The 22089-nt window shown below is 46.3% G+C and overlaps 1 protein-coding gene across 6 annotated transcripts in view; it reads left to right on the forward strand.

Moving 5' to 3' along the window:
- The first annotated feature begins 2546 nt into the window (after window positions 1-2546).
- The window catches only part of PLD1 (phospholipase D1), an 87840-nt gene continuing 68297 nt past the window's right edge, over window positions 2547-22089 (forward strand). For 2 of the 6 annotated variants that reach the window (XM_009673752.2, XM_068953787.1), the window contains exon 1: window positions 12551-12760. The gene's annotated coding sequence lies outside the window, so the exon portion shown is untranslated. Of the gene's footprint in view, window positions 2934-4325; window positions 4450-10147; window positions 10248-12550; window positions 12761-13331; window positions 13354-22089 lie in introns of those variants that run through there. The other 4 variants (XM_068953784.1, XM_068953783.1, XM_068953785.1 and 1 more) reach the window with 4 other exon arrangements.

Here is a 22089-nt window from a genome sequence, read left to right on the forward strand (position 1 = left end):
GAAACAACAACTGTCTTGTCTGCAGGCAACAATCTTGTCTGACTGCCTCTCTACCAGATGGGGTTGCAGTTTGTCCAGATATTTGTAGGTTTTTAAGCACGAAAGCCAGAATGAACTATTATGATCAGCTGGTCTGACATGCTGTGTATGAGAAGCTGTAGGGTTTATATTCTCCTTGAACAAGGGTAGCCTTTGGGAAGACAAAAACCCAGTCTTTAATACAGGTATTTTTATTATGAGGATTCTACTTCACCTTCTGGTGAATTGTTTCACTGGACGGATCTATTGCAGATGTCTATTCTGACATTCAGGTCCTGTCATAACAACACTCTGAGAGGACTCAGGTGACGTCCAAGAAAACATCTCCAGTTCACAAGAATAACTCTCCAATAGTATGAGCCAAGGAACCAGCAAAGTAGCATGTTGCAAAAGTGTGCAAAAAAGGCTGATTCATGTGATAATTAAAAGTTAAAGTGATGGGCTAATTGGGAGCACTTTTTAATAGTGGGAGTGAAAGATGCTAGAGTTTAAATGAAAACATTCAGAGACACTGAACTAATCCTGCCTGTAGCTATAGGCATATGTAAGCCCGAAAGGGAGTTTTTACGCAGATCCAGAGCATAACTGGAAAGGATGCAGCGAGCACCAAGTAAAATGGGAACACAGAAGAATACAGAGAAAAATACACTAATTTTTCAAAAAATAAATACATCTATACAAAGAGAAGATGTGTGTGCTACAGAGAGAGATATTTTGGAGTGCTTTGTGTATGTGGGATCATACGTAGTGAGAACACCAAATAAAAGAAAATGGGCTTTCCTAGAGCTAATAGGGAGGAGAAACTCTAAAGAAACAGTATATATCACTGTGAAAGAAGCAAACAGTGGCTCAGAGGATAAGATTCTTGCATATATTTAATTAAAATAGAGGAAAAAGAGAAATTAAGGAAGGCAACGTGAGCAATGTGGACTCTGTGGATACACCGGGTCACTGAGGATTTCCCAGCACTATGCTGACAAAAGATCACAGAATCACAGAATCACAGAATCGTTTAGGTTGGAAGGGACCTCTGGAGATCATCTAGTCCAACCTCCCTGCTCAAGCAGGGTCCTCTAGAGCATATTGCCCAGGATCACATCCAGACGGGTTTTCAATATCTCCAGGGAAGGAGACTCCACAACCTCCCTGGGCAACCTGTTCCAATGCTCTGTCACCCTCACAGTGAAGAAGTTTTTTCTCAGGTTTAGGTGGAACTTCCCGTGGTTCAGTTTCTGCCCGTTGCCTCTTGTCCCGTTGCTGGGCACCACGGAGAAGAGGCTGGCCTCATCCTCTTGACACTCCCCCTTCAGATACTTGTACACATTGATGAGATCGCCTCTCAATCTTCTCTTCTCCAGGCTGAACAGGCCCAGCTCTTGCAGTCTTTCTTCATAGGAGAGGGGCTCCAGTCCTCTAATCATCTTTGTAGCCCTCCACTGGACTCTCTCCAGGAGTGCCATGTCTCTCTTGTACTGGGGAGCCCAGAACTGGACACAGTACTCCAGGTGAGGCCTCACCAGGGCTGAGTAGAGGGGCAGGATCACCTCCCTCGACCTGCTGGCAACACTCTGCTTAATGCACCCCAGGAGACCATTGGCCTTCTTGGCCACAAGGGCACACTGCTGGCTCATGCTTAACTTGTTGTCCACCAGCACTCCCAGGTCCTTCTCGGCAGAGCTACTTTCCAGCAGGTCAACCCCCAGCCTGGACTGGTGCAGGGGGTTATTCCTGCCTAGGTGCAGGACCTTGCACTTGCCTTTGTTGAACTTCAGGAGGTTCCTCTCCGCCCAGCTCTCCAGCCTGTCCAGGTCCCCCTGAATGGCAGCACAGTCTTCTGGTGTGTCAGCCTCTCCTCCCAGTTTCGTATCATCAGCAAACTTGCTGAGGGTGCACTCTGTCCCTTCCTCCAGGTCATTGATGAATATATTGAACAAGACCGGACCCAGCATATTTAAGCCAAGCAAAGCCAAGCAAAGTGCTGGGGCGCGAGGGGTAGGAGCGGTCTGACTTAGCGCAGTAAGTACTCCTCGAGCAGGGGGAAAAAAGAGCTGCAAAGCCAAGGGAAAAGAAAGCGCGGTTGCTTCCGCCCTTGGGCCTGACCAAGCGGGGTGGGAGCTGCGTCGTGGGCTCGCGCCGACCCAGATATTTAAGCCAAGCAAAGCCTATTTATAATTATACAATTAATAGCATACTCCTATCTCCCATTCAGAACCTACTTTACGAATAAGACATTGGGAACAAACAGCCAGGAATGTCAACTCAAAAATCATTGGTTTTAATTTAAGCAAGGGTACACGTGAGTCTAGAGATACAGAACATGGCACAAATGATTCACAGAGCAGGCACATGAGCAGAACAAAAATATGTCCAGAACAGATAACGAACTTGTATTAAAACTGAAAAAAAAAAAAACCCAACCATATACAGTGTTGTTAGCTGCAACCTGCCTGTCTAGCCCTGAAACGAGGAAAAGACTTGTTGCAGGGTGGCAGGCCCCTTACAGAGGCATAAAGCCCTCCTCGCCTCAGACTAATCAGTCATCGGATGAGCTGAATCGTGATAAAAAACACCAGCCAGCGGCTCATTTAGCGAGAAGGGTGCTGGCAATTTTTTGACCAAAGAGGGGAGGAAGGAGCGGGGAGTAGCAGGAAGCAAGCAGCTTGGCTCCCACGGCAGCCCTCGGCGGGAAGTAAGTCCCAAGACCAGCGCCAAAGGGAGCCAGCCGTAAGAAAGCAAGACGCCACGAGAAGATGTAGAGGCGGAAGGGCTAGTTGATACGTGGAAGCTGTTTGTTGCGAAGAAATAAAACCGGTGACCAGAGAAACAGGAACAGCAGCGCGGGCAGCGACAGCGCTGCTGGGGCGCGAGGGGTAGGAGCGGTCTGACTTAGCGCAGTAAGTACTCCTCGAGCAGGGGGAAAAAAGAGCTGCAAAGCCAAGGGAAAAGAAAGCGCGGTTGCTTCCGCCCTTGGGCCTGACCGAGCGGGGTGGGAGCTGCGTCGTGGGCTCCTGCCGAGCTGGGGAGTTTAAACGCAGCCCTGGGAGGGGCTCCCAAGCCGGCTCGCGCTGGGGAGTTAGTCTGGGTTTGAGAAACGCTAAAGCGGCGTCAGGGCTTGCCCAGCGGGGGCAGGTTCTTGCGAGAGAGGCACGCAGCTGCCCGGCGCTCGGCCTGTTTGGGATCCCGCCTGGGATCTCAGCTCTGCCGGGAGAGGCTCGGTGCCGGTGGCGGGACGCGCTGAGCAGACGCTCTGGGACGAGCGCGATAGCCGCAGCCGGCTAACGTGCTTCTGGAAGGGGAAGACGACAAATGTAGAAGGCATCAGATGAAGTTGAGACAGGCTGTAGAGCTGCATGGGGGCATCTGCTGCTCTCTGGTGGGCCTCGGCTCCCAGGGTGAGAGCATCGTGATGCCCGCAGCTGGAGACCAAATCAGCGGGTGTTTCCCCGCCTTAGGAGATGTTTGCAAGCTCCTATCAGATACATCTGAGGTGCCAGAGGAACGTGGACGCAACCCTGTTCCCGAGAGGCGTGCGGTGGCGGTGCCACGCGCCGAGGGGTGGCCACGCGGCCCGGTACCCGGCCCAGCACATGGCCCCTGCGAAGGGGCAGGGGCACAAAGCCCTCCGCTGTCAGCGGCTAAAGACTTTTCAGAACTATGTAAGGTCATCTGTTTCCTTGAGGAAACTCCTGCATCGCCAAGTAAGCTGCACAGAGGTGGTTTAAGATTTTTTTTTTTTTAAATAGATGTTATTCCCACGAGGCAGCAATAGGCCCAGGCCTCTGAAGTCCATCCTGCGCTGTGGGACAGTTATGGTGCAGGTTGACTCACAGGAACAGATTATTGACATTGTCAGAAAAAAATGCTGCATAGCGATGCCTGCCGCAGGGTCGACTCAGCCCTTTCAGCGCCCCGCTGCCGGAAGATGCCCGTTAGGAGTTTATACAAGACGTCGCTCCTCTCTCAGGGTTTTGAATGGCCGTCCTTAGTTGTTGACAAGCTCGGAGTTGGCAAAATGGACTCTTCTTTCTTTTCTGTAAGCATAATAGATATAAATGTACTATGGTAAAGAGTCAAAGGAATATAATCATTTGTTACATGAGTAGACTTGTTTAATTTTGGTCTCAGACAGCAGTGACAAAGGGATGCTGCAGTGAATGCCTCGCGGCAATAGAGATTGAATAGAGCGACGAAATTAGATCCTGTTTTGGAAAGGGGAGAGGGAGGGAGGCTTTGTGAATGAAGAGCAAATCTGAAAGGTGCTGCTTCTTGCCTCTCTTTATGCTCAGGTATCAATATGGGGAATTACGGTGGAAGCTGCAGCTGGAGAGGGCACTAGGGGTCACCACCGCCTTATCTATGTCATCTGGATTTAATTCTAAAGTAGGATAAATAACATGATAGAAGCCAAAGGTAGGCTACTCTCAATTTTTGTGGGCTAGATAGCTTGCATTTCCATTCTTCTTTTTTGCTTTTATTTTTTTTCCCTGCCTGCCTGCCTGTTCTCTGTCTCTCCCTTAAAGCAGACCATATCAATTTCTGTAGGATGCAGCCCAGGGGATGCTGTAGAAGCAGGGTCGTTGCCTCAAAATTCCCTCTGTGCAGATCCCATTTATTTAGAGCAAAGGTTAGGCAAATCGCAAACGCGAAGCAAGTCGGACAGAATCACAGCAGCCTTGGCATGTTTCTGCAAGTACTGCAGAGCAAACCGATTGCTGTAATGAATAGCACGCTTGTAGTCACTAGAATAACTCCTGATACGCACTGCTGTGCCTGGCCAATAATCCCATGTCTGTGAATTTTTCTCTTCTCCTTTTTCCCCAACTAGATAAGCAGCCCTGACTTCTCTTAAAATATCTGCTTTAAAAGGAGGATTGGGTGTCTGGGTTGTGAAGAGGACCTGAAATCCTCTTCTCTGGGACTTTTTTTGACCTCAGGTCTAGGGAGGAACCATTGGTATGGGCTGAATCTGTTGCCTGATTTTTTAAATAGTGCATTTTAAAAGTGGGATGCAAGGCGTCTAGGGAGCAAGAGGTTTCCCCCTCCTCCTCGCCCCCAAGGCAGGTGATTTGTCTAGAGGCAAATAGATAAGTTTTCAGACATACAAGACCTGAAGAAGAGGCGGCACCCCCTGGCAGCCTGTCTTTTTTTCAGCTGTACTAGTTGATCTTATGAAATACAGCTTCCTCCTTCTCCTCAGAGGTATGTTAAACGGTGGAATTTCTTGCTGCATGATGTTACAGATGATGACAGTTCATGTGACCTCAAAACCTGACTGGACGAATTAATGAACGAAATAGCTGTCAGGGGCAAAGATAACGCTTCTGGCTTGGAAAGTCCCTTATCTGCAAATTGCCAGAGACAGAGAGAGTACCAAAGAGGTTTCACCATAGCCATGCCTTGTTTATACACGCTTTGCTAAGCAGCTGTTATAAACCAGTTCTTGGGATGGCACACTGGGAGCAGATAGATGTTCAGTCTAACGTGATGTATCTACTCTTACAGTCTCCTGCATACGCTCTTAGGTCACTATAGCTATGATAAAACTGCCTGGAGGGTGTTACTGTAAAGGCTGTTTCCAGAGCAGCTTGCAGGCAAATCCAGACCTGTAGATTAAGCTACGCTTAAGGCTAGTGTAAGCTCATGAAGTACATGTCTATACTGCAATTTCTGCTGCTGGCTTTAGCCAGCTAAAGGCCTGGCTATCAGTTCCATGCTAGCTGTAGCAGCCGAGAGCTATTTAATGTGAACTCAGGTATGTGTGTTGCAGTCAAGCTATGATCCAAAGGTGGGGGAGTTTTCAGGCTCCCTATTTTAGGATTTTATGTAACTCCCAGCTTATATAAGCCTTTGTCTGTTAACAAAATGGGTGGCACATATCTCGCTTGGATTCATCGTTGAAGAAACACTCATTACTTAACTCTTACTCAAGTGCTCATTACGTGCTTAAAAATATTTTAGTTAGTTCCTTTCTCGTTAACAGTAATAACGTCCCTAGCTGACAAGCTGTTATGGCCTGATGATACAATGCGTAATTCACCTATTTAACGAATGGCACCTAAGAACGCATTGAAAAGCAATGCTGTTGAAGTGGACAAGGGAGAAACTGGGCAAATGCCAAACCCTGGCCCCTCGCGTTGCCACCGGTCCATCCCTGTTTTCCTCTGTCTCCCTCCTGGCAGGAAAGAGCTGGGGGTGCTGTGGTGGGGGAGGAAGAGACCTCTCCTTCCTTGCCCTGCAGCGCTGTCCCACATTGCTAGCAGAGACCCCATCCTTAGTTCGTCCAGCTCCTGGCATGGTTCGAGTTCGCAGCAGGGCTGCGGGGGACTGGAGCTGCCAGCCTCCCTGCAGGGCTGAGGCCCCAGGCCCAAAGCTGCTTAGGACCCCAGGCAACTCGTGCTGGACCCTCTGGATAACTAAATCCCTTTCCAGATCCGGGCTTCAGTTCTCCAGCAGCTAAAGGCAGGTCATATCCCACTACACAGAAATGGCAAGGCATTAGATGTTGTTGCATGCCAGATTCTGAGGCAGAGAGGACCCAAGGTAAATTGTTTTAAGATGAACTTGTTAAGCTCAATCAAACCTAGCGTTCGTATTGCTATATGACTTTAAAAAGAAAAACAATGCGTGTCTGTTAGCTTAATACCACAGGGAGGAAGGAGACAGTGTAAGTAGTTTCCCAATACTATGCTTCATACAGCTTGAGGCGATTGTCATTCTTTTAAGTTTTGTGAATTCCTGCAAAAAAGCTCCTGTTTCCTCTCTCTCTTTTTTTTCCCTCTGTGCATTGTCATATAGCATTGCCTCTGCCTCTCTATGTCTGTCCTGCGCGTTGCCGTATAGCTCTGCCTCTGCCCCGCCACGTCTGTCCAGATGGGCTGCCTCTGCCCCACAGCTGCCGTGCAGGTGTCGGGCAGCAGCCACACGGTGGCATCCAGGTATTTGAAGACTGATGTGCAAAGGAGAAAACTGGCAGAATGTCTTCTGCCCGCCCCAAAAGCGAGGTAGCGATTCAAGAACGCCACCAGAAATAAGCCCTCGGCGATGAATACAATTTCCGTCCCTTGGGCCTCTTAAGGGGTGGCACAGAGCAGAGATGTGCTGCTGCAGGAAAGATTAAGCTAGAAATGGCATCTGATATTTTCTTCCGTGCTTCCCCTCCCCCCAATTTCATTCCACCCCCCGCCCCCACCCCCTAAAAAACCAGCGAGAGCTTTATTTTTGTTTCCATGGGAATTCTGTGAGAGGGGGAGGGTGGGGGAAAAAAATTAAATATTCTGGCCCAAACCAATGTTGTTTGAACTCTGAAAAGCCACCAGGCTGTCTCATAGGAGCTGCAGGCCAGGGATCTCCTTCTCCCCTCCCTGTCCTGGAGGAGGCCCCGTGGCCGGGCTGCGTCTTTCAGCCTGTGTCACGGAGAGCCTTACTCCGCTGCACAACAGTGCCAGAAACGGCAAATCGGCGCTGAGAGCACAGGACTACAAATCCCATAAGGCACAGTGGTCAAATCAGACTGTCATGTTTCAGAGCTTTTAGCCAAAACTTCCTTCCCCACCCCTTCCTCCAAAGTTAGGAGGAAAATTGCTTTTCTTCTTGAAGGGTGGGGGAATTAGTTAACGGTCTGTTTTCTTGCTTTTCTTTTCCTTTTTTTTTTTTTTCCTTTTGCACTATCATTCTTATGAGGAAAACCAATAAAAATCAGCTCTACTTTTTTAGGATGGCTCGAGGACGGTTGGTTGCCCCTAGTTAGGATGGGCTGCCCCAGCCTTGGAAGCATCCCTCGTGGCTCTCCTCAGCTGCTCTTTGCCCTCCGAGCCCCTCGACGAGCACCCAGTGCGGGGCACCGCTGGCTTTCGCTGGGGTCACCATGTGCACAGCACAACGGGGATCCCGTCCCGCTCTCCTTGGACGTCGCGGTGGTTTCAGCTTTTCCTCTGCGCACCTCATTGGCGCGGGTTCAGGCACTTTCGCTTTGCAGTGTTTTGAAATAGCCACAAAAAAACCACATTTTTTAGCTCCTAGCGCAGTTCCTAGTGAGGTATATGTCCAGGTATACAGGGTAGAGCCCTGCCGTCCTGAAGAGCTGCAAAACCATTGTAAGCCTATTTTAAACGGTGAAGGTAAATAATCATTTGAAAACCTAGCAAAGAAGTGGTGGATACACTCCTGCTTACAGGCAGGACTGGATCTCTCTATGAGCAGTATGGCTTAAATAGAGGTTGGGATGGGGTGCAGAAGCAGGAGGTGAGGTGGGGCGTCCTGGGCTGCACCGGAGGTTGGCCTCGCGCCACGTGGTGTTGCGTGGTGGCGGTGACAGCGCTTGTCTCGCCGCCAGGCGCTGCAGCCCGTTCCTCCCTCCTCTGGTGCTCAGCAGACTCCTTCCGCAAAAGGCAGCCAGATGGATGGAAAAAAATATACTTTCTGGTTTCCTTATGATGTACAGCTGCCTTCTTCCTCGTTTCACTATTTTCACATCAGAAGTCAAACTGTATATTTCAGTGTACACAGAGACACTAATAATGTGCAGATCTTGCTGATCAGGAAGGTTGAGCAATTAGGCTGGATTTTTAAATGGAGCTGTGGGGTCCTTTCTGCTTAATGCGTGTTTAATCAAGGCTGAGGCTCCAAAGAAGTCATGTGTGTTAGGAGAGTCATTAACCCATGAGCTGCCTGGTGAGACCTCCAAAGACTTCCCCAGCCTGACCTTTCTCTGGGCTCCAGACTTCACCCAAGCAAGGATAAACCAGAAGTCCTTCGTGTATACAAGTGAACTCTGCCTCTCCTCAGATTTTTCCCTGCAGCCTCAGTTGCTTTGCAGAGGAGGCACCCAGTGTCTCTCCCACGGGCCTGTGCTTGGTGCCAAAAAGCATCTGTGCATCTAAAGGTGAAATATAAGGAGGAAAAAGGTCTTTCAGGTTGTTTTCAAAAGCGAAGGACAAGCAGAAAACATGTTCGACACAAGTAATTGAGGTATTTTTTACTGTCTTTGATACTTGATGTAAACAAGGATGAGTCTGTTGCTGTAAACAGTTTCAACTAAAGTGCATTTAGATCACATCTATGTTCACTGAGTCAGACTGATCCCAGTTATGACTCCACTGAGATCGCTGATGAATTTGGTCCTTTGTTTTTTCTGCTTTAGCTGTCTTTGCCCAGTGACAGTCCTCTGCAAAATCCTCCCTTGCTCACTTCTCTCCAGAGATTCGATTAGAAAAGTGCAAGACCTTACATCTTGATACGCTTGATAGTTTCTAGATGTAAGTTTGTAAACAGGTCCCTGAGTCATAGGTGATGATAGTGAATACTCTGTGTTTGAGTAGAAATATCAAGTTTAAATAACATCTCAGAAGCTCTTCTTAAGCATCAGTTGATCAGCTTCATGCCATTCCTTGTGAGGGAGCTACTGTTTCACATGTGGAGACTGAGTTTAAAAAATTTTCCAACTAATCGATACCAGAACCAGGACTAGGTCCCTCCTCCTTTGGGTTCCCAGAGCCTCCGCTCAAACCAGGGCTCCATCGTAGCAGATAATTTGCAGGAAAAGATACTGCCTAGTCTGAAAAGCATTCCCTCCTGGGCTCTGATCCTTGGGCAAAACTGATTTTGCCCTAAAGTGGAAGGACAAACTTTGTTTCCAGGAGCAAGAAATGGTTTGAGAGGCCTGAAATTCAAGGCTGGCTCTTGCATGCTCTCATGCTCTCTCTGAGGCCGTAGTTTGGTTTGCATTTTTCCAGTGTTGGCTCTGGCTTAAACAGCCATTGTTTGCCCCTCAGCTGTTCATATTGGACCCTCTCCTGACCCACCGTTTTTTGTGATGCCAAGCGGTGAGCACCTTTAAGTATGAGATCCTTATTTTAAAAAAGAAAGAAAAAAAATGTTTTTTTCCCCCTCAGCTGGGTAACTGCATTTATTGTGCAGCCAGTACAAGCTCTTAGCTGGCCTTAAAAAGCCCTTCTGCCAAATATCTCTAGATGCCTTGTATATGCATCAAGTGGGGACTTTTGGCTGACTCTTTAGACATGACTCTGACAAATTTTAAGGAAAAGAAGGAAAAGAGAAAAAAATATGCAGCCAAAAAATGATTCCTCATATTCATACCTTGGTTTTACAGAATACAACGCCGTTGATCCAAACGTGACTGCCATGCAGCGCGTTCCTTCCAGCAGGATCTCACATTAAATAAGTAAACTTCGCACTCTCCTGTGACAAAGGTAAGTGTCTCCGGAAAGGTCTTCCCCATGCGGAAAAAGCTTCTGAGATCAAAAGTCTCAAAAGGTGGGAACAGAGAACAAAAAAAGTCTGACCTTGCTGGTTCTATTGTCACTAGGCAACACTGTTTTTTTCAGAGCTTAAGATATTTTGAAAGGCATGTGCCAAGTGTCCGCTTGATGAATTCCATCTGAGACAGGGAAGGTTATGGAAAGGTAACAGATCCCTAATGGGTATGGATACTCCCCTTCTATCTTCTGTAAGAACCGCATGATAATTATGGGTGGAGAATATGCTTTGTTCTAATGCTTGGTAGAAGGGAAGTGTGATACATAGATGCCAAAATACATACTGAAAATCTTTGTTTTCTGCTGCTGCTGGTCTAGCCCTACGCACAGTGGCTGCCAAAATAAACCTAATGTAATAGGAGAGAAATTAAATGTGCATTAACTGAACTAAGGTTTATGCATTTGTAAAGATCTGCTAGAATTCAGCTAGCAATTTGTATACATTAAAAACACCAAAATAGGTGAAGAGACCTGAGCAGGCAGGGGCCTTGTGTGAGAATTGTTTGTGTTTAGGATGCCCCCTCTCCACACCCATGTGCATGGAGAGGTCAGCTGCAACGGGAAAGGCCTTTGTAAGCGGGGAGCTCCTGTGCTCACATCCAAGGAAGCCGCTGGGTTATGCATGGGAAATTGCTGGGGACAGGGCAGCCAGGGAATCCCGGGCCGGTGGGTTCCTGAAGGTCCCTGAGCTGTCCTTCTGCTGTTTCCCCTCCAAAGGCAGTGTGTCAGCAGTAGCGTGAAGTCCCTTGACCCTGTGCCCAGAGCTTTGCAGTATGGGGTGATGTATCTTTCTTTAAGTATGGCTTTGCTGGCTCTTTGGACTTTACATATATCCCCTGTTCTTTGCTGCAAAGTTTTCCTCCCTGCTTTGTTTTCTTTTTTGCTGCATATTGTTAGAAATGTCCCTGCTGTTTTTTTCCTAGTTTAATATGGAGATCACTGGTGAGCCACCTTGATTCATAGCTTTCCATAGATGCTGAGTTTATGATTGAGGTAAATTGGGAACCCAGCTGAGATTTCTGAATTTTTATATTTATTTATTTATTTATTTATTTATTTTATTACTGTGAAGCAAATCACCCTCACTGTTTTTAGTGAGCCATTGATAAATCAAGTCAGAGTAAACCAACTTTAAATGAGCTGAACTAATGTGGTATCGGTGTGCCTATAAATGGAGCAGATACTGGTGGCCCAGACTGACATTCTGGTACAAAATATGGAGATGCTTTAACATTGCATTGCCAAAACAGAGGTAGAGTCTGTCTCTGGCAGTAGTTACCATGGTTGGATTATTTAACTCATGTAGGTTTGAGGACTAAAATTCAGCTCCTTGCTAAAATAAAAAAAAAAAAAAAGAAAAAAAATCTTCCTTTAAGGAAAAAAAATACCATTACAACCATATTGAAATCTTGCCACAGAGGCAGAAATGTGAATACTGAAGTCCCTGAGAAAAAACACCGCAACGTCCCCTGTACAACTGCAGTGATGGAAGCTGTAGCATAGTAGGCAGGTTTCGGGCACTTTACCAGCGTGCCAACGTACAGACTATGTTGTAGCTGTTTAATGTATGGAAGATTTTTTGCTTCTCTGCTTGTCAGTTGGGTGCTTCCAAAAGCACAAAAATTCTCTCTCTTAGTAAGAAATCTGCTTCTTTGCATATTAAAAAGGTCTCTGAGAGAGTGTATTGGAAGTAACGTTAAAAAATATATTATTTGCAGATGAGCACTACCCAGATACAAACGCTATGTGCCCATAATTATTAGGTTGTCTTATGCTAAAAATAACATTGCACGTGTATATATAATTCATTGTTAATTTGCACTGACTTTTCATTTGTTTCCCTAAGCAAATGTAATTGTTTCGTGGCTGTGGTAAGGGAAGACTGACTTCTCCCATTTAAAGTAATTGGGCTTCTGTGAGAAGAGTACAAAAGGGGGAAAATTGTTCTCTTTGTGAGAGCTGCATTTGCTTTTAAGGGTGTGGAGCAAATCAGTTTGAGTCCCTGCATTTGCAGTCGAAGTGAAGTTGAAATAAAAAAGCAGACTTTGTCCTCCCTGTTAATTGTTAATTTCTTTTGGTTTTGCTGTAATAAGAAGCGCCCATCATAAAAACGTAGCAGAAATCATTAGTTTACCCGGTCTTTTTTTCCCCATCCTTTCTGCCAGTATCCTACTATTCTGCTTAACATATGGGGAGGGGTTTCCACTTAATTAGCAATGCTCATAGGCTGAAGTGCCACTGTGGGTTGGGTCATGCTTCATTTTGCCTTTAGGGAGCCAGGCTGAATACTTGAGCCGAAGCGCTTAGCAAGACTCAGCTTTTCTAGTACAGATTGTTTGTGTGGTTGTTTTCCTCATAGTAGCAGAGTTCTGGATAGTGACTTCATAGGAAGATAGATTTCTTATTTTAAAAGCACCATGAAGCATCCACTTCCACGGGGGCAGAAGGTAAGTAAAGAAAGATGTGAAGTTATTTGCTGTTTGTTTTGTTTCGGTGCGTTTGTCAAGCGAACGTGGGGCAGCTGATTCAGTAAGGCTGTCAGATCACTGATTTTTGTCTGCAGGGAAGAGGACAGGGAAAGGGAGCAGCTGATTTTGTAATAGGTTCAGAAGGAGGGGATGTTATTTAAACATATGATATTTTATTTACTGGCTGGGTTCTTGTGTTAAGGCTGGGAAGCGAACTTTGCTGATGGAAGATGTTTTAGCAGGCTGATAGCACATACTTAGAACGGCATGTGAATTTTTCACACTTTGAAATCTGTAAGTTTGTCTTCAGTAATGCTGATCGGCCTTGCCTCATGCTGAAATTAAAAAGGGGTCTGTGAGGGTTCTGGGTCTGGAAATTTGGACATGGTAGTTCTGCATTTTGCTGCGAACTTCAGCATTTCTTGTTCACTGCATTGCATGCAGCTAGTATGCCTACAAAGATGATGAAACTGGCATCTCTGCCCTGTGTCTTTTAGCAGCTGCTGCTTCAGAACAGTGGAAAAACCTGAGAATTTCCCAGCACACGCTCCCACAACCAGTTCTGCTGTGCTGCAAGCTTGATTTCTTGGAGTGAAAGCCTCTTCTGCCTGTTCTTATTTTTCTTTATTTGCTATGATGCTCTTTCTCAGTATGGGAGCCTGGTCTCTGAAAATCTTGCTTTCAGAAGCGCTAGGTATACCTAGGTCCAAAGTGGGCCATCATTCAAGCTAGTGCAGTTCTGTTGACTTTGGGAGTGTTTCATCTGTTTGTTTGACTGGGATTGAAATGGACTCTCTATGCAGTAAGGACAGTATGTATTATACATTTGGGACTACATGGTCTCCAAATTCTGCCCTTTAGTAAGTCTGTGCAATGCCTCTGAAGTAATTAGGATTATATGGATGTTTTGGGGAGACCACTTTTCCTTGTCTTATGATAGTCTAATTGGGTGGGTGAAGCTCTGTTCATTTGATTGGTAGCTTTGAAGAATAAAAATAACAATGGGATGTAACAGCAAAGCTAGTGTTTCCAGACCCCTGGAAATAATGAACTCTGTTTTCATATGGCTTTATGTTTCTTAGCGGTTTGCTTTTTGCCCTTTGGGGGTGGGTTTGAACTCTGTTTTAAGCTTCTTTAAATGCTCAAGAATTCGTGTTTTCCTTTCCATGCTGTCTCTGGTACTCGATGGTGTGAGCTCATGCTGTACCTTCTCAGGTAATCAGGGAACTTAATTTTTCCCAACTGACTCTCTCTTTTCATGATGCTTACAGGAATGTAAGGCTTGTGAGTATGATCTTGTGGCAAATTTGGCTAGGATTTGGCCAAAAGTTAAGAAGCTCCCTGTTGAAGCACTCAGACAGAACTGAGGATCTTGGGCACGAGGTTACCGCTCCCCCACTTCAGTTTGTTGTCAGTCTTTAGCGTATTTATTCTGAATTTACGGAAAGCCCCTTCCGCTAAGGGTAAGGGTTACCTGTGAGATGCTCAGAGCTGCCGAAGGATAGGACAGGATCCCTACCCCTGTTCAGAGCGTGCCCTCGCTGCAGCGTTGTCCCAGGGGACAGGCGCCTGAGCACCTGTGTGGGGAAGGCCACAGGGGAGTGTTCACACAGCCAGCCCTGCCTGTGCAGTTATTCTGACCCTTTCCACACTTGCCCGCCTGATTAAAAGGGACACTTCCTGTAGTCCTCTTGTCCTAAGACACCACAAAGCCTTTAAAATTTATTGCTTGTGGTGAGGAAGCATGCCTGTCCTTCAGTGGTAGTGTGGGGAGCGAACCATGGGAGAACCACTGGCACTCTGTAATTTGTCTGAACTGTCACAACATTTTCATCATCGCTCATCTGTGCCCAAGGCTTGTGCAGGAGGTAGGGCTGCACCTGAGCTCTGCCCTCCCTCCAGCTAGGAAAGCAAGTCCCGAGCTGAAGCAGCTCCAAACCTGGGCCAAAGACTCCTGGCTGCATGGCTGAATGGGTCAAAACTTATGAAAACTGATCTAGGAAAAAAACTCTCTGGGGAGGAAAAAATCTGAAAAGACTTGATGCAAAATATATGGAGATTCCCACGGACTTTAGCTCGGCCTTTGAAAATCTGGACAGAATCCATCAATAGCTAGGTATTAATATTAATTGAAGTTTATCAGGAGAGGCACACCTGTTTAAATTTTTGCCAGGAATTAGTTTTTCTACTTGCAGAAGATCATAGGGTCTTGCTTAAATACCTGTTTGAGCATTTGATTTTTGTCCAGATACTTAAGTTCCTCGTTTTCAAGATCCTTAGAAATTGGTGTTGTGGCACTGCTGTTCTTAGAGAAGACTCAACAGATCAACTTCTTTTGAGGCTGTGGGGCTCTTTCTGTTTCCTACCACAAACATCACTCTTGCTGTGACAAGGAAAGCAGGAAGCTTTGCAGAGCAAAGGAAGAGGTTCCTAGGATCAGAGCAGTGAATTCTTTTAACTGCTTACTTACATAAATATAAAATTGTAAGCAGTAGGTGATCTTGTGAAATTATTGCTTCCTGAAGCAGCCTGAAAATCACATTACTCAACTAGAAGTTTTCACGGGTTCTCTTAATAGCAGCAGAGTGAAAAGGCTTGTGTCAACTTGACTCTGTTAACCAATATAATTTATGAAGTGCTCTTTAGACGTCAGACGTGTCTACATCAAAGAAAAGATCTTGTATTTTACAGTGTGTCTGTTCTCCTCAGGTGGTGGTTTGAAAAATGTCTTCCCTGATGAACCAAGCAAATATGTGCAGTTGTTACCCTTTTATCAGTTATGAACTGAACTGACTTTTTTTTTAAGAATTATTCCTTCTCTAGCAACTGATTTAAAGCAAGTTATCAAATCTTCAGGAAAAGAAAGGTCATGGCAATACGCTGCCGGTATTGCCACAATTCTTGTTCCTGTGAAATAAAATCATAAAATAGATATCAGTCATTAATGTTCGTACAGGTTGCTAAATGTATCTTCTTTGGTGTGTCCATTGGGTAGGCATATAGAAGAAACTCATTTTCAGAAATAATGAAAGCCCCAGAGTCTAGCAGCAACTTCATATGCTCCGTTAATAAAAGTTCTCCTGCATGTCTTTGTTGCAAACAGGTGGGGTTTTTGCTTCAAAATAGCTGTTCCAATGTGACATTTAGTCTTTTAAAACACAAACAGTTTGTGAGTGGGAATGAGCGTTGTGTAGTGGATCTAAATCTGTATATAAGGCAACTAAGCAAGAAATATGTTTCCTTTGGGGTGTTTATTTGCTGGGCTCTCTAGTGTCAGTAAGTGACTGACTGGTCTTGGCTATGCTTCTGTGGTGGGAGGAGGGGAAGAGTGACTATTTCACACCTTTTCCTCCTTTTGTTTTGCTGGAAACTATTTTTAACTTGCTCTCACATGTCCTGGAGCGTGGAAACTCTCCTGGAGGAAACGAAAATGATTTATTAGATGAAAATCGCCGTTCAGTGCTTCTTTATTCCTTCCTCCCTGCTACAAAACGTTGGCCAGGCTTTCTTTTTACCACAGAGGAGGCCATTTTGGCCCCGATCCGGTGCCGTGTCTGCCGTGTGGCTCTGGCGGACACGGGCTCCTTGAGAGCGGGCGCGTTGGCCCCGGCGTGGCTCGCGCCCCGCTGCGAGACCTTCCCACCTCCCCAGCCGGCCGAGAGAAATAACTGTCGAGCTGCGTGAGTCACCGTTGCCTTCTCCTTTATTTATTTACTTTTATTTTTTTATAGAGACTTAACCTGCTGCTCGCCTTCAGGGTTTCCTAGGCTTCTGCTGGGTGTGCCTGCTGGCCCCTCGTGCCAGGGGTGGGGGAGCAAAGCGGCGCGTCCAGCTTCTCCTTCCGGAAGGTTCTCTGTGCGCTCCCCTTCCCGCCTCGTGCGGCAGCTGGCCTGAGTGAGGGGGAGATGGCACACGTCCTTCTCCCGTCCCTCGTGCCGGGGGGTGGTGGGGGGGGAGCAGCACCCCCGTGCACAGGCCAGCCATGTCCTGAGCGAGCCGGCGGGCGGGTTTGTGGAGGGGCCGGTGACCGTTTGGGGTGATCTCGCGTCAGTGCGCGTCCGCCTCGGCCGCGTACCCGCCGCCCGCGCTTTGTTGCGGCGTTTAGTGCTTGCTAGATCATTAAAGCAGATAAACAACACAAACTGAAGATTGTATAATCACGGCCCCGACTCGGTTTTGTCGTTTGTCAGACAACTCGCCCACCCGCGCGTTGCTGGGAGGTTGTCTAATCGCCGGGGAAGCCATCTGGCGGCGGCGGAGCGGGGAGAAGCGCGCTGGCGACCGAGGCGTCGTGCGTGTTTCTGTTTCCATGTGGGAGAACAGAAAGCCCCAAAACAATCTGTGAACATGCAAGTGCAGCCTAGTTTTTAAGTACTTTGCTCCCTGAAAGGCAGGAGAAAAGCCTACGCTTCTCAGGAAGAAGATGGGTCTCGCCTCTGAGAACAAAAACTTTTTATGTGAAAACGACTCTGCCTGTTTGTACAAGTCCAAACAGAATCCAGCGTGAGGCAAAGCTTCTTAAAAAAGATGTTAAGAGAGGAAAAGGACTAACTTAACACGACACGGGCCATTACGGCAGTCGATGTGAGACCACAGAAGGCTGCTAGGCTTTATTGCCAAAAGGAAATGCGGGATTTTAGCGTTGAGATAACCACCTCAGGTCAGTGATCTGATCGTACGAGTATGCCTACCCTGTTGCCAAGAAAACTTGAGTTTGAGAGCGGGGCTGAACGTGGTTATTGAGGTTCACGATCCGATCGTCGGCAGCGGCGTCCATCAACCCAGCAGCTCATCTCTTTGGCGTGTGTTCCCCAGCCAGCGCCTTAGCAGTGCTGGGAGGTGCACCATTCGCACCTTTCTGCTGCTCTGTCCGTCGTGTTTCTGCAGCCATTTCCCCTTGAGTTGATGTACGGTTGATGTACGTGCCTAACGGAGGCAAAGCACGGCTCGTTCTTGCTCTGGGGACACAGTGTTGAGCTACATCAAACAGAAGCTGTGCTTTGCCTCTCCAAGGGTTTTACAGCAAAGTAGCTGACTTTCATTAGTCGTCTTAATGTGATAATATTGTCTCTTCCTTCTCTACCCCTTCTTCTGGGCAGAGAAGGCATAGACATAAAATAAGAAATAGTCCTCTGCCCTGAGGAATTTGCTGTCTAAATAGACGGTTTTGGAGAGAGAGGATGTAAGAGAAAGGCAATATGGTGGGATAGATCTTTTGCAGAAGAGAAGGAGCATCCTTCCATTTTACGTTCTGGGCAAGCCAGGTTTTGATGTGGACAGTATCTAAAAGAGGAGCTGCAGATCTGAGAGCAGACCTGACAGCTGGAGGAGATTGGAAAAAACCTCTCCACTACTTGCAGTTCACTTAACAGAAAAAGACATTTTCTCTGGAAATAGACAACAGCGAATATTCATGGAAATCGGGAGTTACGTTTCTGGTTCTATACCTCTCTTGGTGGAAGAATGGAACTGTAATTTCCTTGGTTGCCTTTTCCCAGCTCGATTTGTGAGCAGACCTAAGTCCTGTCTGTTAACGTTTTCATTTATGCTAGTGCAAAGTGAGTGTGAGTGCTTCTTGGTTAATTAAGATAAACCTGAGGATAAATCTTCTCTCATGCTTTCTCTGGCATCCCCCAAATGACTGTTCCAGGTGCAGGCAAGGGATCCAGCCTGATGGTATTCACAACGGGGAGGCTGCTGCATTGCTGTTTACAGCTTGATTCCCAGCATCAAGGGAGAAGGTGCTCTGGACACAGTGGGGCTGCTCTTCTTTCAGACAAGCATTACAGTCCAAAGAAACAAAAGACAGTATCAGAAAGACAATATCCCACAGATCAGCCCTATGACGTCCTTTGTCCAAGTCTGTGCAAGTGGGTGATTCATATGCAGTTGTTGTTTCTGGTTATCTTACCATGTAGCAGCTTGCTTTTTTGCAGTTTTCATGTTGAAGACCATGTGAGTGATGTGCCCCAGGACTTCCCAGCACCTCTGGCTAGGAGTGTTACTAATGTATAATGGATGATACATCACAAAGTGGCTTCCCAGAAACGTCTCCTGAGTGTTGGGCTGGTGGAATAGATTTGTCGTTTCTAATTGGAAGTGCTTGCTGCTTTTTTTTTTTTTTCCTTGTGTCTTTTTAGCCCTCATCTTTGTCCCCCATCCAGAATCAAGTCCAATTTTGCGTGCATGTCATTGGTTGCATCTTCTTTCAAATTACATGCACCTTGCAGCAGAAACTCTTTTCAGTGTTTTGGGCTTCCTCTTGATTACAGCCGCCACAGATTCCCACAGTAGAAATAAACCCACAGTAGTAATTAATTATAAAGCTCCAACACTAAGTCACCTGTGATATTATGTCCATAGCAGTACCTTGTAACTGTGCTATATAATAACTGTCTTAGGGCAAAGTTCACTTTCAACAAACCTTGTCTAAATGTGACGCAGGAGAGGCAAAATAAATGGGTATCTTGAGCCTGTGTTGTCTCTTGTTATTCAGAATTGAAGCAAAATGCAGTTACATGATGCAGTTGGCGTGTTCTCATGAAGAATGCAAAATATGCCTTGTTTGGTGTTTTCTTGAGTCTGCAGTGAGAAACACCCCATCAGTCTCTCAGTACATTCAACCGTCCTTTACCCTGCCATGGTTAAAGGACTGTTGAAGCAGTCTGGAGAGAAAGGAATGCATCATGCGTTCTTTTTGGACAGAAATATTTTGGTCTCCTACCTATTTTCTTTTAAATGTCTATTTTTGTAGTTCCTGTGTTCTGACATGTATTTTTCCATTACAGAGGTTTCCTGTGAACTTTTTTTTCCTCCCTAAAATTCAGTGTATGACAGTATGGAAGTCAGGAGTTGACCAAAGGTCCCACCCAGCTTTAGGTCTTACCAGTAAGAATAATAGATGAGTCATGGCCAGTTTGAAATATCTGTGGTTAGCCCTGATCTCACTGAATTCTGGCAGCGTTTATGGCAATTTGGCCATTTTTTTCACTGGGAGAAACAACCAAGATGCAAACTGCTGTGTCTGAGTGCTCTCAGATTTTTCTCTTTCCGAAGCTGTAGCTTTTCTTCCTGCTGAACAGTCTTTTTGTGTGCAAAAACCCTTCTGAGCAGTATTGCTCCGGAAAGGTGTGACAGATGAGGAAAAGTAATATTTAATCTTTAAAAACTGCTCAAAGAGTGAAGACTGCTGTGTGTAGCCATAGCTTTTGTGCTGTGAAGGGTTAGGCTTGTGAGCGTGTAAGTTGTAACCTTAACGCTCTGATTTCCTCTAGGAACTTGTGGAGAAATATGTAATGGAGTTTTCACAAATTAATAATAAGCTGCAAGGTATCTCTGGTTTGTCCAGGCATCCTCATTGCTGGTAACTTGCTGGAGGTCTAGGTACCTGTGCAAGAAAGAAATGGGGAGACAGCTGACGGTGGATTAAAGTTCAAGTGTGAACGTCTTCATTTACTGCCTGCCATCAGCACGGTTCTGTACGGTCTTGATGGAGAAGTGGTTTGGTTTGGTGTGTTGTGAGTGTTTTTTGGTTTTTGTTTTGTTTTTTTGTTTTTTAACCCCTTCAGGAAAGAAGGCGAAAGAAATCAGAGGCCTCAGTTTTGTTCAAAGGAAGCTCAGCATTGTTAATGTGTATAAGTGGGCTATTTTGCATAAATTTGCAGGTATTGAGTTATATTTGAACAAGAAACAGAGGGCTATTCTGTTTCTGCATATTTCATTATAATAAGCAAATTTCTGTTGAATTCATCTGTTTCTGATCTTAGTTCAACGGGTACCACTCTAAAGCCTAAGTAAGCACTCCAGGTTTATTCTTGAAATTGGAGCTTAACTTCTGTAATTATTTGATTTTTCTCAATTAAGAATGAGCAATCACACACTTCTTGGGATGGAAAAATTAAGCACCCTGTGTCCTGAATGCTATTCTAATCCTGTGGAGGATCTAGAAATCTTCTTAGAAAGGTTTGATTACAAAGGACTTCAGGTGGCTTTGCAAGTCTTTTGCCCTCTGAACTCAGTCTTACGCTCACCTTCTGGGATTTTCCCAAGCCCATTCTGTTTTTCTTGTAAACTAGCAGTTTTCAAACATTTTGTTTCAGCTGGCTAGGGATAACATATTGCCTAAACTGTAGTAGTTTAGGGAGAGGGAAAATGCAGTTATTCACAGCCCTTCATGTGACTCTGGATCCATGTATGGAACTTAATGAAACAGTAGGATTTCTGGGTGGAAAAGGGAGGCCCAGGATTTGCGTTTGGCTTTGTCAGTGATTGCTGTTAGCCCTAATTGAGGATAAGCAGCTGGTTTTGAAAATGCAAAACAGGAACAGGCATACATCCACCTATTGTTTCCTCTGACACCTATTGCTGCAGGTTGAGTAAGATGCCTTAGTGTAATACATGCACGTGGCCCTAGGTGTCCTGGGGCTCAAAGTCCATGCCGAGACTATGGAGCTGTATAGCTTTGGGGAGAAACTGAAGAACGAAAGTCAGCTGAGATTAGAGACCTCAAATTATTGTGGAATTTATTATCCAGAATGTGTGAAGCTTATTTAAAAGCATTACTCAAAAAAGCCACTGATGGGAATTTTGGTATGGAAAGGTGCTAAGTCAGCCCTTGGAGCCAGGAGTACAGGAAGCGTTCCTCGGTGACACGGCGCTGCTGTGGTGTCCCGTGCCGCAGGGTGCAGGGTGCTGGGCTGGTCGCTCCAGCCTGTCCTGTGAACCTGGTTGGTGCTCACAGGGCTTGTCGTGGAATCCGCCTTTGCGCAGGGGGGCAATGGGGCGAGAGGCAAGGCAGAGGAGCCGTGAGGGGAGAGGTGCCTTTCTCCTAAAGGTGCTGTTTCTCCTCTGGGGAACTCCACTGGTGTCGTAAACTTGATGTTCGTGGCATGCCCTGGGTTTACCGTATGCAAAGACGTGCAGCGCACATGGAGGTTAACTTTTAAGTACGTGACGTGGCAAGGTTGCTTCACGCTGCCTTGAAGTATCTGAAGCCGCCATGTACTTGTTCTGCACGAACCTCTTGGGACTGCCCCAGACAACATGTTGCATCTGTAGGTGCTGTGCGGGGATCCCACCTGCACTGTCAGGTGCTCAGGGACTTTCTTGAAGAGAGACAAAAGCAGCAACAAACACTGTGATGGACAAAATAGGGTGGGTGGTAACCTTAGGGTGGTTGTCCCTGAAGCTGGGAGCTGCGATGGTTGTCAGCAGTACCCTGGGCTGGCAGTACAGCGCTGGGACGCACTCCTGGGAACTGAACTTGTGCATTAGTTCATCAGGCGGAGAAGGGAGCTGAACTTGGCTGC

The sequence above is a fragment of the Struthio camelus genome, chromosome 9 (assembly GCF_040807025.1).
Source record: "Struthio camelus isolate bStrCam1 chromosome 9, bStrCam1.hap1, whole genome shotgun sequence".
NCBI classification, from domain to species: Eukaryota; Metazoa; Chordata; class Aves; order Struthioniformes; family Struthionidae; genus Struthio; species Struthio camelus.